The sequence below is a fragment of the Hyperolius riggenbachi genome, chromosome 5 (genome assembly GCF_040937935.1).
Source record: "Hyperolius riggenbachi isolate aHypRig1 chromosome 5, aHypRig1.pri, whole genome shotgun sequence".
In the NCBI taxonomy this organism is placed as follows: Eukaryota; Metazoa; Chordata; class Amphibia; order Anura; family Hyperoliidae; genus Hyperolius; species Hyperolius riggenbachi.
Genome location: NC_090650.1, coordinates 41,127,898 through 41,146,422, shown reverse-complemented (window position 1 = coordinate 41,146,422; position 18,525 = coordinate 41,127,898).

Below are 18,525 nucleotides of genomic sequence, written 5' to 3'. Positions count from 1 at the left end.
TGAGATGTTATGGAATGCTACAGCATATATTTTTATATCTTCTTTCTCGCATTCATACATGCAAATACATGGATTATAACATCATCTGTCAACATACACATCAGCCATTAGTGACTGGTGGCATACGGCTATCAGGCTAGCCCATATTTCAGCGAATTCCAAGTACCATGCTTCAGCAGCAGCCATTCCTCATCTCAGGTTTAAAGGGCAATGTTGTGCTTATGGTTTTTTAATGACTCATAGAAAAGACGGGATTTATTAATCAAGGAAGGAAAGAGGGGAGGCAGATAGTCTGCACATATGCTTATACATGCAAAATCCATTCTCAAAGTGACAAGTAAAAATATAATATTACCTGCCATCTGTATGATAGAAATGTACACAAGAGTGTGTCAAAATGTATAAAAACGGGTATGGAATAAAATGCTGGTGTTGCTTATCAGCAGTATGTTCTTCAACCTAGAGACTGCTGTTACATGCACTTATAGATTTGCAGCAGATGCGACTATCAGATAGATTTCTGTTAGATGCCTGCCAAGTCGAATCTGACAGGAATCTATCTAATGTGTGCCACACACTAGGAACAGATTTCCCATAGATTTCAGAATGAAATTTATTGGAAATCTATTGGATATCAGTCTAAATGCATTATTGGACCATTAGATCCAATGCAACTCTATGGGCCATCCATCTGCTGCCAGCAGCAGATCGACCTAGATTTTCCATCCTGTCAGATAGACCAAATCGATCGAAAAACGGCCGCAAATCGATCAATAGATTTGACAGAATCGATTAATTACATAGATCGATCGATGGCTGAAATCGACCAGTGTATGGGCCCCTTTAAGTTCCTTTTGTCTGGTCTCAGTCACGCCCCTTGTATGCTAGTGGAACTGATTACATTATAATGATGTCACCATATTACTCCTTCTCTAGAGTAGCTGGAAAGGCACTCTTTAGGTGACTGCTAGTTCAGTCAAGTGGTTGAATCGGAAACCAGACTGGCGCAGTTACTTACTAAGTTAAAAAAAGAAATGTGACCAGCAAGTTTAATCTCTTTAGTCTCTCTGTGCCTTTATCTAAAGAAAAAAAAAAGCCACAAAGTTATAAAAAAAAAATGAAGCTTCTGGACGGATAAAGTGGAGATGGCTTACCTCAATAACGACAAATTCATATGCCTTATATACTCGCATATAAGCCTAATTTTTCAGTTAAAAAATGTGCTGAAAAGTTACCCATCGGCTTATATGCGAGTCGGTAGAGCAGAATGGATGGTGGAGCAGGTTTTGTTACTGGCAGAGAAATGTTTGGATTGTGCACTAGTGATCCTGCTCTTACCAGCTGGCTACCTGCTCTGTCTGTGCCTCGCATCCCCTGCAACATGGTGTGCAGAGTGCGCTGCTCAAGACTGTGTCCCCTGGCTTGTGGAGCAGAGCATGCAAGCAACATGTCAGTGGTGCAATGATCGGGGATTCTTCCTGTGTGGCAATCGCTGTGTCTCATATCTATGACGTCATCGTGGTATCTTGAGGCACAGCTATATCATCATTGGGGTATATTTGGCTATGGGGAGGAAGGGTGACTTGTATTGAGGGCACATCTGGCTACTGTGGAAGGGACCATAATGAGGAGAGGGCTTATACGCAAATCAATCACTTTGTCCTGGTTTCTGAGAGAAAAGTGTGTATATGAAGACAGATATTATCCTATACAAAGGACTAAAAATTAACTTTTATTGGTATATAATCAAATTGAGTTTGCTGCTACATAGGTACCAAAAACTGAATAAACAATGTGAGGCTACATTCAGGTAGGTATATATGAGGATATTACCCCAAAAAGCCCTCTAACATTGTACAATGTTAGAGGGCTTTTGAGGTAATATGATATCCTCATATATACCAACCTGAATGTAGCCTCACATTGTTTATTCAGTTTTTGGTACCTATGTAGCAGCAAACTCAATTTTAAGTTAATTTTTAGGATAAGATCTGAGTTCATATCCTCTAATCAGGTTTTTGTGTTATTTAGAAATGTGTGTATCTCTGCTTAGACGCGGGTCGGCTTATATGCGAATATATATGGTATATATAAGTATAATTAACTTTTACTAAACACAGGCAACACGTTTTGTGGGTCTCTGCCCACTTCCTCAGGCCAATAAAAGTGCTGAAGAGTTTCAAAAGCCAGGTGCAGAGCGCCTTCTAAACAGGCTCTAAATTTCCTTCCCTCCATATGTAGTCCATGTCCTCTAGTTCTTTGTACAGAGACCTGCAGCCACCTAGTGCACAAAATACTTGGCAAAGGGCTTTCCCCAAAAGGGTCAGATCTCTGATACACAAAATAAAATCCAATTTATTTAAAAAAAAACTGTTAAAACCAGTCCAGAAGAACTAACACCTTGCAAACAGGACCCTGGTGTATAAACAAGCCTTCAACAATAGTGTATATAAAGTGCTAAGTGAAAAAATACAGTAATTGAAATAATATAATAGCACAATTCAGGGCACCAACAGTAGATTGCAGGTGCAGCAGAGGACACTGTGACTGTCATCACACTGCGCTCTCGGGAAGTGAGGGAGATACAGGTAACTCTGGAGATCAGGCTGCAGTGTGTGCAGAGCAAAGCAGGGCAGCTGCAGACCGAGATAAATAATTTATTTTGACAAGTGAGCTCTTATCTCTCCCGAGTCCTGTCGCCCTTTTGCTTTTACCGCCCAAGGCCATGGCCATTCGTGGCCTCTCCAGAAATCTACAGTGGAAAAGGGCCCTTAAAGTTTTTAGACTTTTTCTAGACCACCTGCAGCATCTTAGGGGGCAGAGTTATGTTATGTGTTTATTTATTTATTGTGGGGGGTCCTTTGATTTAAAAAAAATTGATTGAATCTGATAGACAAATGTCTACTTACAATAAACTATTTATGTTTAACTATAAGCCGAAAATTGGATCTCTGCATGGCTTCCTGGACAAGTTTGCATACAAAAATAATAACAATGGAGATAAAACAAAATAAGTATTACATTACACAAATAAAGCTCACCGGTGTTATATGAATGAGAATCGCAGAAGTTGTTACTCTGATCCGCGCTGAGGTGTCTCTCATATCTCATGGCCACCAGCTGAGACATCTTCACTTCCTGTCACATCTTTGTTACAGAAAAGAGGTAACACCTTTCTACACGACGTAAACCAGCTTCAGAAACGTATGCAGATCCTTCATACGTTCTACACTGCGGATGGTATAGCTTTCTCTCTGGCCAAGATAAATCCAAAAGCTTATTATTGCCTCGCAATGGGGTTCACTCACAATATCTTTCTCATTAATCAGTTTTTCTTTTAATCATATTTATTTGAAACCTTTTCAAGCAGCATTCTGGTTTTCCTGGAGTTGATTGTCCATACAGTTTTCCTATTCACTTTTGTCCCAAAGTAGTCATTAGAGATGGCCCGAACCTCCGATTTTAGGTTCGCGAACCGCAATAGACTTCAATGGGGAGGCGAACTTTGAAAATTAGAAACAGTTATGCTGGCCACAAAAGTGATGGAAAAGATGTTTCAAGGGGTCTAACACCTGGAGGGGGGCATGGCGAAGTGGAATAGACGCCAAAAGTCCTGGGGAAAAATCTGGATTTGACGCAAAGCAGCGTTTTAAGGGCAGAAATCACATTGAATGCTAAATTGCAGGCAACGATTTTATTATCTTGGGTGTGCCACCCCCCTGAGACACTCATATAGCCGGCGGTCATTGCTTCATTGTGATACGCAAGCCCCTTCACTGCGGCAATGTAATGATCACGAGGGGGAATTGGCACATGTACATGCCTTTTGTTTTGTTGTTGCAGCTGCAGTGCAGCCAGAAAAATTAGGCAGGCATGTACACGCACCAGAAAAATTAGTATAGCAGCAGCCTTAAAAATTCAGGAATCCACCTGGAGTCCTGGACCCTGTGGGTGGTGGAGGAGAAGGCAGTCAAGCGGCCTGCAGGCAGAGATGCTGTGTGGGGACCGACTTAGTCTTTGGGCAGGCAGTCACACGGCGTGCAGGCAGAGATGATGTGGGTGATGTGTGGGGACTGACTTAGTCTTCGGGCCGGGCAGTAACCCCCCGGGATCCATGCCTCATTCATTTTGATAAAGGTGAGGTACTGAACACTTTTGTGACTTAGGCGACTTCTCTTCTCTGTGACAATGCCTCCAGCTGCGCTGAAGGTCTTTTCTGACAGGAGGCTTGAGGCAGGGCAAGACAGAAGTTGGATGGCAAATTGGGACAGCTCTGGCCCCAGGTCAAGCCTGCACACCCAGTAGTCCAAGGGTTCATCGCTGCTCACAGTGTCTACATCCATATTTAAGGCCAGGTAGTTGGCTACCTGCCGGTCCAGGCGTTGGTGGAGGGTGGATTATTATTATTATTATTATTTAGTATTTATATAGCGCCGACATATTACGCAGCGCAGTACAGTGTATATATATATATATATATATATATATATATTGTCTTGTCCGGTGGATCTGAAAGGGCTAAAGCGAGGCGTTGGACTAAAGAATGTCCGCATGTCCGACATCACCATAAGATCGCTAGAGCGTCCTGTCCTTGCCTGCGTGGACATGGGAGAAGAAGGATTACTGGCAGTGATACCTTTATTGCATTGTGCTGTGACATCACCCTTAAAGGCATTGTAAAGCATAGTTGCCAGCTTGTTCTGCAAGTGCTGCATCCTTTCTGCCTTCAGGTGAGTTGGTAACATCTCTGCCACTTTGTGCCTATACCGAGGGTCTAGTAGCGTGGCCAACCAGTACAGCTCATTCCCCTTGAGTTTTTTTATATGGGGGTCCCTCAACAGGCTGGACAGCATGAAAGACGCCATCTGCACAAAGTTGGATCCAGACATACTATCCATCTCCTCTTGCTCTTCCTCAGTGACGTCAGGTAAGTCCTCCTCCTCTTCCCCAACCACAAACAATACCACGGGAACTTTGACCAGCTAAAGCCCCCTGCGACGCCGGCTGTGGTTGTTTTTTTGCCGCCGCCTCCTCCTCCAAAGAAACACCTTCCTCATCATTCGAGTGTGCCTCCTCTTCCCCACACGACTCTTCCTCCTCCTCCTCCCCCTTCTGTGCTGCCGCAGGTGTTGAGGAAACATCTGGTTCTGATGAGAATTGATCCCACAACGCTTCCTCCTGTAACTGTTCCTGTTCACGCTCCTCCACAGCTTGATCCATCACTCTATGCACGGCACGCTCCAGGAAGTAAGCGTACGGGATCAAGTCGCTGATGGTGCCTTCACTGCGACTCACCAGGTTGGTCACCTCCTCAAACGGCCGCATGAGCCTGCATGCATTTCGCATGAGTGTCCAGTTGTTGGGCCAGAACATCCCCATCTCCCCAGAGTGTGTCCTTTTACTGTAATTGTAGAGGTACTGGGTGACGGCTTTCTCCTGCTCTAGCAGGCGAGAGAACATAAGGAGGGCCGAATTCCAGCAATTCGGGCTATCGCAAATGAGGCGTCTCACCGGCAACTTGTTTCTCCGCTGAATCTCGGCAAAGTGTGCCATGGCCGTGTAAGACCGCCTGAAATGCCCACACAACTTCCTGGCCTGCTTCAGGACGTCCTCTAAGCCTGGGTACTATGATACAAATCTTTGAATGAATAGATTCAGCACATGTGCCATGCAGGGTATATGTGTCAGCTTTCCCAACTTCAAAGCGGAAAGGAGATTGCTGCCGTTGTCACACACCACGTTGCCGATCTCCAGCTGGTGCAGGGTCAGCCACTGATCCACCTGTTTGTTAAGAGCAGCCAGGAGAGCTGCTCCAATGTGACTCTCCGCTTTGAGGCAAGACATGTCTAAGATGGTGTGACACCGTCGTACCTGGCATGCAGCATAGGCCCTGGAGAGCTGGGGCTGTGTAGCTGGAGAGGAGATGGCAGCACCAGTAGAGTTGAACTGCCACTCAGCCAAGGAGGAGGAGGATTACAACAGTGAAGAGGATGTAGCAGGAGGAGAGGAGGTGGCAGGAGGCATGCCTGCAAGCCGTGGAGGTGTCACAAGTTGGTCAGCTGCACAGCCACGTACTCCCTGCTTGCCATCGGTCACCAGGTTGACCCAATGGGCTGTGTAAGTAATGTACCTGCCCTGACCGTGCTTGGCAGACCAGGCATCCGTGGTCAGGTGGACCCTTGACCCAACGCTGTGTGCCAGAGATGACACCACTTGCCTCTCAACTTCACGGTACAGTTTTGCCTTTTTAGCGAAATAATTGTGGCCTGGCATCTTTCACCAGCTGGTATGGTAACAGCTGGTGAGCTAACAGTTCCACCAAGCCAGCTGTCAGACACCGGGCAAGGGGGTGACTGGCAGACATTGGCTTCTTCCGCTCAAAGATTGCCCTCACTGACATCTGGCTGCTGCTGTAGGCAGAGGAGCAGGAACCGCTCATGGTGAGAGGCGGAGTGGAGGAGGGTGGCTGTGAAGGTGCAAGGAAGAAAGCTGCTGAAGATGATGCACCTGAAGGAGGAAGAGTAAAAGGAGGGTGGCTTTGCTTTTGTGTGCTGCTTTTCCTCAGGTGCACTTCCCATTGCAGTTTGTGCTTTTTCTGCAGGTGCCTTCGTAAGGCAGTTGTCCCTACATGGGTGTTGGCCTTTCCACGGCTCAATTTTTGGTGGCAGAGAGTACAGATGGCAGTGCTCTGATCTTTGGCATACACACTAAAAAAATTCCACACCGCTAAACTACCATGGGGTGTGGGCACTATGGTGGCCTCAGCAGCTGATGTTGAAGGGCATGTTGGCTGGCTGTCCATAGGTGGCGATACATGGCGCCAGACACTGCCACCAGCTATTTCTGACGCTGAGCTCCCCCTGCTTCTTTCAGGAACTCGTCTCCTCCTACTACTCTCTCTGACTTCCCCTCTGAACTGTCCCCCTGGTCATCATGTCTCTTAGGATCCCACGTGGCATCCGTATCATCATAATCATCCTTCCCAGCTTCGCTTGCCTCAGACACCTCATAAACTGCACCAACAGCAGGTACTTCATCATCCACCTCCTCACACCTTACTTCCATAGTTTCTCAGACATATGAGGTGGTGTAACTTGCTTAGTGCCTTCATCTTGTTGTAACAAGAATGGCTGTGCATCAGTGATTTCCCCACCAAATAACTCCTGCGAAGTGTCAAATGCAGCGGATGTGGTGCTAGTAGTAGCGCTGGTGGCTGCGGAAGATGAGATGTTCTGTGTTAAATAGTCAACCACGTCCTGACAATCTTGGGAGGTGATGGGACGTGCCTTCTTCTGAGCACTGTACTTTGGGCCAGGGCCACACGAAATCACGTCAGCACGACCTCTAACAGAACTGCTGGGTGGCCTTCCACTGGCTCTGCCTCTGCCTGTTTTGTCCATATCGGGGGGAATGAAGTGAAAGGTATGCACTGACTTGACAAATACAATGTGCAGTCACACACGTGCAGTGAAAGGTATGCAGTGACTGGTATTACAATACAATGTACAGCTGTCACACAGGTGCAGTAACAGGTATGCTCGGAGTGATATATTACACAGTGTGCGGTCACACAGGTAGTGTGAACAGTTATGCAATGACTGGTATTACAAATGTGCACCTGTCACACAAAGACAGGTAACGGACAGGCACAGTGATACTGCGTGCGCTCACGTAGGTAGGTGGGTGCACTGACTAAAGTGAACAACAGGTAGATATATGCAGTGATGGGTATTACAATGTGCACCTGTCACACACAGAGAGGTTATGGGGGCGAATCGAACTTCCGGAAAAGTTTGCGTTCGATCGTGAACGCAAACCACCAAAGTTCGCCGGTTTCCGTTCGCCGGCGAACTGTTCGGGCCATCTCTAGTAGTCATTTGTGTATAAAAAAAATCACATGTCCTACCTCCACCCACCACCCCTGACCCCAATGTTGGGAACTCCTGCTCCTCTCTGTCAACCTCTTCATTGGCTAACAGATGATCCAGTTCAAACTCTTAACTCTTAACCTACAAAGCTCTCCACAATCTCTCTCCAATGTACATCTCCTCATTAGTTTCCAGATACCAAACCAACCATCATTTCAGATCTGCACACAGCCTTCTTTTGTCCTCCTCTAGAATTATCTCCTTGCAATCATGTATACAAATGAAACTCGAAAAATTTGAATATCGTGCAAAAGTCCATTCATTTTAGCAATTCAACTTAAAAGGTGAAACTAATATATGAAATAGGAACCCTTTTCGGGTGTTTTGGATTAATTGGCTGATTGGAGTTTGACATTTTGTGCTTAGAATATTGAACATTTTCACAATATTCTAATGGTAGACATTTGAATGTTGGGTTTCTCATAAGCTGTAAGCCATAATCATCAAAATTATAACAAAGTTTTGAAATATCTCACTTTGCATGTAAGCAGTCTATTTCATATATTAGTTCCACCTTTTAAGTTGAATCACTGAAATAAATGTACATTTGCATGATAGTCAAATTTTTTTAATTTTACCTGTACAACATTTCTTTCGTGCCTCACCCCTCCTCTGGAATCACATGCCACAACACTTCTGTCACTCTCCAACCTTATAAATCTTTAAAGGGAAGGTTCAGGGAGTGGGTAAAAAAATAAAAAATCCATATCCACTTACCTGGGGCTTCCTCCAGCCCGTGGCAGGCAGGAGGTGCCCTCGCCGCCGCTCCGCAGGCTCCCGGTGGTCTCCGATGGCCGACCCAACCTGGCCAGGCCGGCCTCTTCTGCACTCCAATCTGCGCCTCACGGGGGCGCGCTGACGTCATCAGACGTCCTCCGGGTTGTACTGAGCAGGCGCAGTAGATCTGCGTCTGCGCAGTACAGCCCGGAGGACGTCCGATGACGTCAGCGCGCCCGCGTGGAACGCAGAAGAGCCCGTCGTTGGAACGCAGAAGAGCCCGACCTGGCAGCCGGCCTGGCCAGGTTGGGTCAGCCATCGGAGACCACCGGGAACCTGCGGAGCGGCGGCGAGGGCACCTCCTGCCTGCCACGGGCTGGAGGAAGCCCCAGGTAAGTGGATATGGATTTTTATTTTTTTTCCCACTTCCTGAACCTTCCCTTTAAGCGCTTTGTCAAAACACACCTTTTCTGACAAGCTTACACGCTAACTTATGCCATTCCCCCTCCAACCTCTGTCCAAGTTATACACTTACTAGGTAACCTAAAAACACACAGCCTCTATAGTTACAAATATACTACTCTCCCCCCCCCCCCCCCCTGTCCTTTAGATTGTAAGCTTGCAAAGGCAGGGCTCTCTTGCTCTTTTGTGTCTTGGAATTTATTCTTAATTTTGTGTCTTGGAATGTATTATACACTTTATTCATCATGTTGCCTTTGCCCCTGTAATTACTATGTCTTCCAATTCTGTAGTTTATAGTGTCTGCATTTGGTACCGTATATACCATTGTATTATTATGTACCACATGTTTGTTTCTTACTTTCTACACTGCCTGGAGTATGTTGGCGCTGTATAAATCAATAACAAAAATAACTGGGTATGTTATATCCAGATTGTTCAAAAAGCTTTCAGGCGAGGAAAATGATCTCTTCTCTGCTTATATACCTACTAAATAGAGATGCTCTTTTGGATTTCGCGGAATTGACATTTCTGAATTTCCAATCGGAAAACGAAACTCGGAAATCGGATTTCTGCGGAAATGCTGCATTACTGCAGTTCGGAATGCAGAAACAACTCGGAAGTATTTGGCCAATCAGAGAATGCAAAAAATCACCCCTTCCCCCAAAGAAACTACTCGGAAGCGAACCATTCAGGCCATCTCTAAACACAGCCTCTGCTGCTCTATACTCTGCATTTACACACTAAGCCGGGGTAGTGCGGTAATTGGGTGTGCAACAAAATGAGACAGGATTGGTGGGTTGTTTGTATTTAGGGACTCCCTGTATTATGTATCTACCCTATACAGCACATGGTTTATACTCTCTAGTGTGTGGGTGTGTTTTTGTTGATTTTTTTTTTGGGGGGGAGCGCAGGACTTTTTGCCTGGAATGACAAAAAGGCTAGAAACGCCCCTGAGGAAGAGCACATGAGTGCTGAGCTTCTGAGAGGAACTGATGGTGAGGTAAGTATGTAATATTCATTTGCAGCTACATCATCTATTTATTTTAAGTTATTTTACTCAGTTCAGGTTCACTTTAAGTATCATCACAAAGCCAACTTTACTGGCGTACATTAAATAAAGGTGTCCCTTGAAAAGAGTGCAGGAAGTATCCGATAGTAGAATATTTGTGAAATTACCAATAGTCTACTACTTAAAGTGGACCTGAACTCAGAACTTCCTCTCTGCTCTATAAGATATGCAACAGCATAATAACCTTTAAAGGAAAACATTTCTTTGTTACAGCTGATACCATTCCTGCAATAAATCTGCAGTGCTTCTACTTTCTGCTTTCATGGGAGCAGACCTATTAACATCCTGTGCTTTCAAATTACCTCATCGGCCATGGCAGTCAGCTGACACGGGGAGAGATAAAATTACAACTTGTGATTAGTCACAGATAAGGGGGAATTAGACAGGCAAAACAGGCGAAACTCTCTAAATACATACAAGGTGCATTTCTCTATGTTTGCCTACTGTCCTGTACAAGAGTTCAAGTCCACTTTAAATCAGACCTATAGACAGCTGCTCGGACATGAGAGTGGGGTGTCCTGAGGAGCCGTCTGCTTCTTCAGAGGTCAGAGAAGGTTGCCAGATCCTCGGACGTGAGTTCATAAACGTTATTACTTCTAGAAAGGAGCTAATGATGGAGCAGTTCACCTTTATATTATTTCCATCCTCTCGGCTTCGGAAGTTTTGTAGACGTGATCAAGGTCTCCCGGCGCGGCCGTAAATCAGTTTAATGGCCCCTTTCTGGCATTTCAAAGTTTTTAATTGCCGGAGCCAATTTTTATAGTCCTGCTCGAAAATTTCATTATTTAGAATAAATGTTTGAGGAGGACAATTCGGCAATTAAAAAAAATAGCTGAAATCCCCTAATTAGGTCCAAAATTAGACCGGGAGGCATTAAATTCGCCAACTGCGGCTGTGAGGGCCTTTTTGAGCCGTCGGGACAATTCTGGGTGATTTGTGATTTGGGTTCATTATACTGATGCTAATTAATGTCCATAAAATAGTACACTTTATAATGTAAAGTTTTTTCTCAGGGCAGAAAGCGCACCTTAATTTTGGAGAATACAAAGGGGGTGATTTACTGAAGGTTTGTCAAGCCTGGAGAGCGCTGGAAAACAGCGGAAGATATACAGTAAGTGAATCAGCAAACCTGAATATACTTATATGAAATTAGGAGAGAAAACTTTCAAACCTTATCTGGGTGACCCAGGGCTGGAATCACCAATAGGCACTGTAGTCTTGTGCCTACAGGCGGCCCATGTATAAAAGGCGGGTGTTTGGCCACCCAAATTGCCCTCTCTGCTCCCACTCCCTCTTTCGGCAGAGTGCGAGTGGTGCGGTTATGAGAAGAGACTCACCAGCTCCCAACGTTCCAGCAATGTCCTATATTCAGCAGAGGCAGCGCATCCATCTCCATGACTACAGCGGGTCTCTCTGCATATGACCCAGCAGCTTGTAACAACAGGTCACATGATGAGTCATGTGACACACTGTTACGAGCCATCGATAATCAAAAAGTTTGCAGATTGGAATTGGACCAATCAAATGCCATTGCAGCTGATTTTGATTGCTCCACTTTCAATCTGCAAACTTACTGACCATCCGTACTGCCAATCATCACCTTCCTATCACTAACATCGACTTATTACTTCCTGCCTGGGATAAGGAACTTTTTATCACATTTTTTATTGATATAATGTGCTTGTGATTTCTAGTGTCTGCTTAGTAATTAATAATGTATCAGCCTATATTTGGTAAATTCTACATTTTGTTAGTAATATCTGCACGTCTTTGGTAATCTCTACATTACCTTGTGTGGTTTTATTAAAAAGGAAAAGGGCATGGTGCAAGGGGGTGTGGCCTGTGTTAATGGGCGGGGTTTAGGACTCCTGAGCTTATGTGCCTACAGGCTCCTGAGTTGTAAATCCGGCCCTGTCTGGGTCATATCAGATTATACTGAAGCTTGCCAAAAGGTTAATGAAACAGCAGCTGTGCAGTTGCTTGTAGCTACAGCAGTACATAACAGAATTCGTTCATGGATTTCCCAACCTCAACTTATCAACTAATGCTAAAACATCTTCCTGATGGCCAATCTTAAAGTGGGATGAAACTCCCATGTTAACGGGAAAAAAAATCATTAAGAAATGACTAATTTAGCTTACCTATCCTGTCATGAATATTTCTGCTGGTTTCCATCTTTACTGTTTCTCTGTGATGCCAAAAGTGAAATCACTTCTGCCCTTTTCTTTTTTTTTTATCAATCCAGCTTAGTGTTCATTTTTCCTCCCTACAACCATAGCTTACTCACCCTCCCATAAAAACTGGTCAGCATCTCCAGTGGCATACCTCTGTGCCTACCTTAAATAGAAAAAATAGAACAACTTGCGCTCAATAAAACAAAAGATGGCTCTTTAAATCTTGCACTGTATGGACGGTGCAGCTCTCTGGGACAGGGTGGTGGCAGTAACTATATAGATAAACACAGAAGGGAGGGGGAAGTGAGCGCTCCGATAGTGCATTAACTTTTTATCTCACATAAACACTATTAAAATTGCACTCACAATTATGTAGAATATATGCATGCCTTGCTTAAGCCTCCAGCAGGTCTCTGCAAACTGTAACAGCCTGGCTGGGGCTGACAGTGTAGTTGGACTCACGGGACTCTAGTAGGGAGCGCAGAGCTGAATGCCATCTGACGTCACTACCGGTTTCGGCGCTTAGCCACACCTTCTTCTGGTGAAGAAGACCAGAAGAAGGCGCGGCTAAGCTCCGAAACCGGTAGTGACGTCAGACGACATTCAGTGCTGCGCTCCCTACTAGACAGAAGCTCTTCCCGTGATTCCAACTACACTGTCAGCCCTGGCCAGGCTGTTAAAGTTTGCGGAGAAGTGCTGGAGGCTTAAAGAGGAACTCCAGTGAAAATAATGTAATAAAAAAAGTGCTTCATTTTTACAATAATTATGTATACATGATTTAGTCAGTGTTTGCTCATTGTAAAATCTTTCCTCTCCCAGATTCACATTCTGACATGTTTTACATGGTGACATTGTTACTGTGGGCAGATTATGTAGCTGGTCTGGCTTTAACAGACAGCTGTAAGCAGCTATTTCCTGTCTGAACATTGTTACATTGTGGCAGTTTGCCCAGAGTACCGTACGGTACCAGAGCCTCTTGTGGGAGGGGTTTCAGCACAAAATCAGTCATACAGCGCCCCCTGATGGTCTGTTTGTGAAAATCATTATTTTTCTCATGTAAAAGTGGGTATCAGCTACTGATTGGGATAAAGTTCAATTCTTGGTCGGAGTTTCTCTTTAAGCAAGGCGTGCATATATTCTACCTACCTTAAATAGCCCTGCCTCGGGTCAGGTGGGCTTTAGAGAAGATAAAATATACAGATGTAGTTCCTGAGAAAGTCCAGCAATGACATCATCCAGCCTGGTCCCTATGTCTCACCACACCAATGTGGAAGTCCAGTCACTAGCAGTGCCTTCTGGGAAGAGACATGACACCCACTAATATTTCCATACCCAATTTCCACGATTCATGAGCATAGGTAGGATTGCCACTTTCCCTCTCTTATTGCACATCTCTATGGGGGAAAACATTGCAAAGGCTGCCGTTTGTTCTCCTTCCATCAATACCGCCTAGTAATTGCAGCATTGTGGCAGAACGTATGGCTCACCTGTGAATCACTCTTCCCTCAGTTTATGGCACTGAAGACAAGGTGTGGCCCAGGAGATGGCAATAGAGTTAAACTAGGCTATCAACAAGTGCACAATGGGGACAAAAAGTGAGGTGAGAGCCAACACAAATTCCTGTAATTGTCCTTTAACTGCATGTACTGGTTCATTTTGCCATAGCCCCGGAGTTACTCTTTAATGTATTGGGCTTAATGTAAATCTCAATGATCGCTTGAGAAAGCCCAGAAAAGACAGGCGATACATGTGGTGGGACACACTGCATCACAGCTGGTACTTTGTGCACTCACCCTGGTCCAACAGGCTAGCGAAGGAACAGCTCAACCAAGGGCAGCGCATGGTGACACAAGGCCTTCTGGGAGAAATTTACATCTGTGTGACCAGAAGGATTTTAATGGGGGCTTTATACACTTTTTATTGCAAATATTTTGATTTAAGTAAATGTAAGGTCCAAGGCTGGATTTATTCTTTTCCACCCCAGGCCAACTTTCTTGCAGCTTCCCTTCCATGTGCAGCACCCCCTCCTAATCCTTGTGCAGCCCCCTCTTCCATGTCTATCATTCATGTACAGCAGCCCCTTCAGTTCTATGCAGGTCTATTGGGCTGCAGCTCCCTATTGTCATGTGTTGCTCCTTATTTGCAACCTCTGTATTCCACTTGCAGCCTCTTCATCCATATGCAACAATCCCTCTTCCATGTCCAGCCGCCCCTTGGCCAGCTGCCGCCCGATGCCCGGGCCTTGGTGGCCTTTCCTGAAATCCGGCCCTGCTAAGGTCTGTTAAAGTGGCAGTAAGTTAACGCTTGTTTCACTATTTTTGAGGCATTGCATATATTAGAAAGAAGCCTGCTGCCCCTTGATGTATGCTTGGGGTGTGTCACATGAGATGTATTGATCCTAAGTTCTGTAGCACTTTAGTTTATGTATATTGGTGACATGTGACATGATGAGATAGACATGGGTATGTACAGTGCCAAGCACACAAATACCTATGCTGTGTTCCTTTTTATTTCTCTGCCTGAAAGAGTTAAACAACAGGTATGCAAATGACAGTTTCTGTCCGGTTCGGGACTGGGTCAGACTATAGCAGCGGTAGGAAACCTTGGCTCTCCAGCCGTGATAAAACTACAAATCCCAGCATGCATTTTCCTTTATTAATCATGACTGTAGCTGTCAGACTCCTGCAATGCATTGTGGGACATGCAGTTCCTTAACAACTGGAGAGCCAAGGTTCCCTACCCCAGGACTATAGCATAACCCTCACTGACTAATTACAGCCATAAAATACTTTCCTGTCAATAAATGGCTTTTGAGAGCAAGAAAGAGATTAAAAGGGTCAATAATTCATAGATTTGAGCTCTGGCATACTTCAATTAAGGTGTCATTGAGCAGAGGCAATGAAACAGTAAAAACTTAAAAACTAGATTTATATATAAAATTAAAACTGTGGGATAGCTAATAAAGTCATTTTAGGAGATGGAGGATAATCTTTCTCATCAGTTTATTTTCACCTTGGATGACCTTTAAAGTTGACTTTTATGGTATCTCATTGCACCAAGATCTACTGTGCCAAATCTTCAACACTGGAAACAAATCCTCCACATTATCATATCAAAAAGGACAGGATCAGTTTTTTCTCCCAAAGTGTTTGCTTGCAACTTGGAGGTTTATTCAGTATGTCGGCAGGTGGGGGTTCTATAGACCACCCATTGTGCGTCGTTGTGAATTTTCTCTTTCTCTGGGGAACAATAACCCCTACCGGGGCCTTCAAAATGTTTTTTTAATTCACAGTGAACACAATCAAACCCTATAAGTGTTTTCTTCCCTTAATAAAGTTACATAAACGCATTATATTAAAGACAAAGGTATTACATCAAGCTGAGTTTCAGTGCCAATCGCAATGTGCTGAAAGCAGTTATGTTCTTCACAATTCAACCTGTTCATGTCTTAAAATAGTAAAAATATGCAGTAACAGCTGTCATCTCTTCCTGGTGTACAGAGAAAACATGTTTGTTAAACCAAGTATTTCAAATCTATATCTCTTGACTTCTCAGCGGTTGACAAATAACACAGCTTCGGAAAATGGGATCTGTTTTTCTGTCGGAGATAAAACGGTGCCTCTTGTATGAATTCGTATCAGAATACCACCCCGTAAAAGTCGAAAAGCGGAATCAAATTGCTGCACAATACAAACGGTACATATAAAAATGATAGCAACAAATCCAAGGCAGCGCAATCTCGTCTTGACAGGTTGATGCTCTGACCAGTTTGCTGATCTTTGCTTTCCATACTGTTATTGTTTTGGCACGGGAGAGATGGCAATTTTAAAGTGGAAGACCAGCCATTTTTTTCCCCTCTACGTTAATTAAACTGAGAATGGGTTAAATGAAACATCAATAAAATGTACTGCTGCCGCATACAGGGACCGGTTCTTCACTATTAGCTGCATGAGGCTAACTTATGAGAGTGCTGATCCCCCCTTTCCCATTTGAAGTGATCTCACAGCACCAGAACATTTTCATCCTACACAGTATAGGTAGGTAGGTAGGTAGGTATGGGTGCTCCCTGGCATAGTAGCCCCCCGTACAGGTAGCCAGTATAGTTGCTCCAGTAGAGGTAGCTAGCATAGTTGCCCACAGTATAGGTAGTATAGTTGCTCCAGTATAGGTAGCTAGCATAGTTGCCCACAGTATAGATAGTATAGTTGCCCCATTATAGTTAGCTAGTATAGTTGCCCCAGTATAGATAGTATAGTTGCCCCAGTATAGCTAGTATAGTTGCCCCAGTATAGGTATGTAGCTGGTATAGTTGCTCCAGTATAGATATTATAGTTGCCACAGTATATATAATTGCCGCAGTATAGGTAGTATAGTTGCACCAGTATAGATAGTATAGTTGCCCCAGTATAGGTAGGTAGCTGGTATAGTTACCCCAGTATAGATAGTTTAGTTGCCGCAGTATAGTTGCCCCAGTATAGCTAGTATAGTTGCCCCAGTATTGGTAGGTAGTAGTGTTGGGCGAACATCTAGATGTTCGGGTTCGGGCCGAACAGGCCGAACATGGCCGCGATGTTCGGGTGTTCGACCCGAACTCCGAACATAATGGAAGTCAATGGGGACCCGAACTTTTGTGCTTTGTAAAGCCTCCTTACATGCTACATACCCCAAATTTACAGGGTATGTGCACCTTGGGAGTGGGTACAAGAGGGAAAAAAATTTAGCAAAAAGAGCTTATAGTTTTTGAGAAAATTGATTGTAAAGTTTCAAAGGAAAAATTGTCTTTTAAATGCTGAAAATGTCATGTTTCTTTGCACAGGTAACATGGTTTTTACCGCCAGGCAGTCATAAATGTAATAAAGAGAAGAGGTTCCATAAACAGGGACCGGTAACGCTAACCCAGCAGCAGCAGCAGCACACGTGATGGAACAGGAGGAGGCGCAGGAGGAGAAGGCCACGCTTTTTGAGACACAACAACCCAGGCCTTGCATGAGGACAAGAAGCGTGCGGATAGCATGCTTTTTACCGCCATGCAGTCATAAATGTAATAAAGATAAGAGGTTCAATAAACAGGGACCGGTAACGCTAACCCAGCAGCAGCAGCAGCACACGTGATGGAACAGGAGGAGGCGCAGGAGGAGAAGGCCACGCTTTTTGAGACACAACAACCCAGGCCTTGCATGAGGACAAGAAGCGTGCGGATATAGCAGCAATGCTTTTTGCCGCCATGCAGTCATAAATGTAATAAAGAGAAGAGGCTCAATAAACAGGGACCGGTAACGCTAACCCAGCAGCAGCAGCAGCACAGAGCACACGTGACGGAACAGGAGGAGGCGCAGGAGGAGAAGGCCACGCTTTGAGACACAACAACCCAGGCCTTGCATGAGGACAAGAAGCGTGCAGATAGCATGCTTTTTACCGCCATGCAGTCATAAATGTAATAAAGATAAGAGGTTCAATAAACAGGGACCGGTAACGCTAACCCAGCAGCAGCAGCAGCAGCACAGAGCACACATGATGGAACAGGAGGAGGCGCAGGAGGAGAAGGCTACGCTTTGAGACACAACAACCCAGGCCTTGCATGAGGACAAGAAGCGTGCGGATATAGCAATGCTTTTTGCCGCCATGCAGTCATAAATGTAATACAGATGAGAGGTTCAATAAACAGGGACCGGTAACGCTAACCCAGCAGCAGCAGCAGCACAGAGCACACGTGATGGAACAGGAGGAGGCGCAGGAGGAGAAGGCCACGCTTTTTGAGACGCAACCCAGGCCTTGCATGAGGACAAAAAGCGTGCGGATATAGCAATGCTTTTTGCCGCCATGCAGTCATAAATGTAATACAGATGAGAGGTTCAATAAACAGGGACCGGTAACGCTAACCCAGCAGCAGCAGCAGCACAGAGCACACGTGATGGAACAGGAGGAGGCGCAGGAGGAGAAGGCCACGCTTTTTGAGACGCAACCCAGGCCTTGCATGAGGACAAAAAGCGTGCGGATATAGCAATGCTTTTTGCCGCCATGCAGTCATAAATGTAATACAGATGAGAGGTTCCATAAACAGGGACCGGAAACGCTAACCCAGCAGCAGCAGCACACGTGATGGAACAGGAGCAGGCGCAGGAGGAGAAGGCCATGCTTTTTGAGACACAACAACCCAGGCCTTGCATGAGGACAA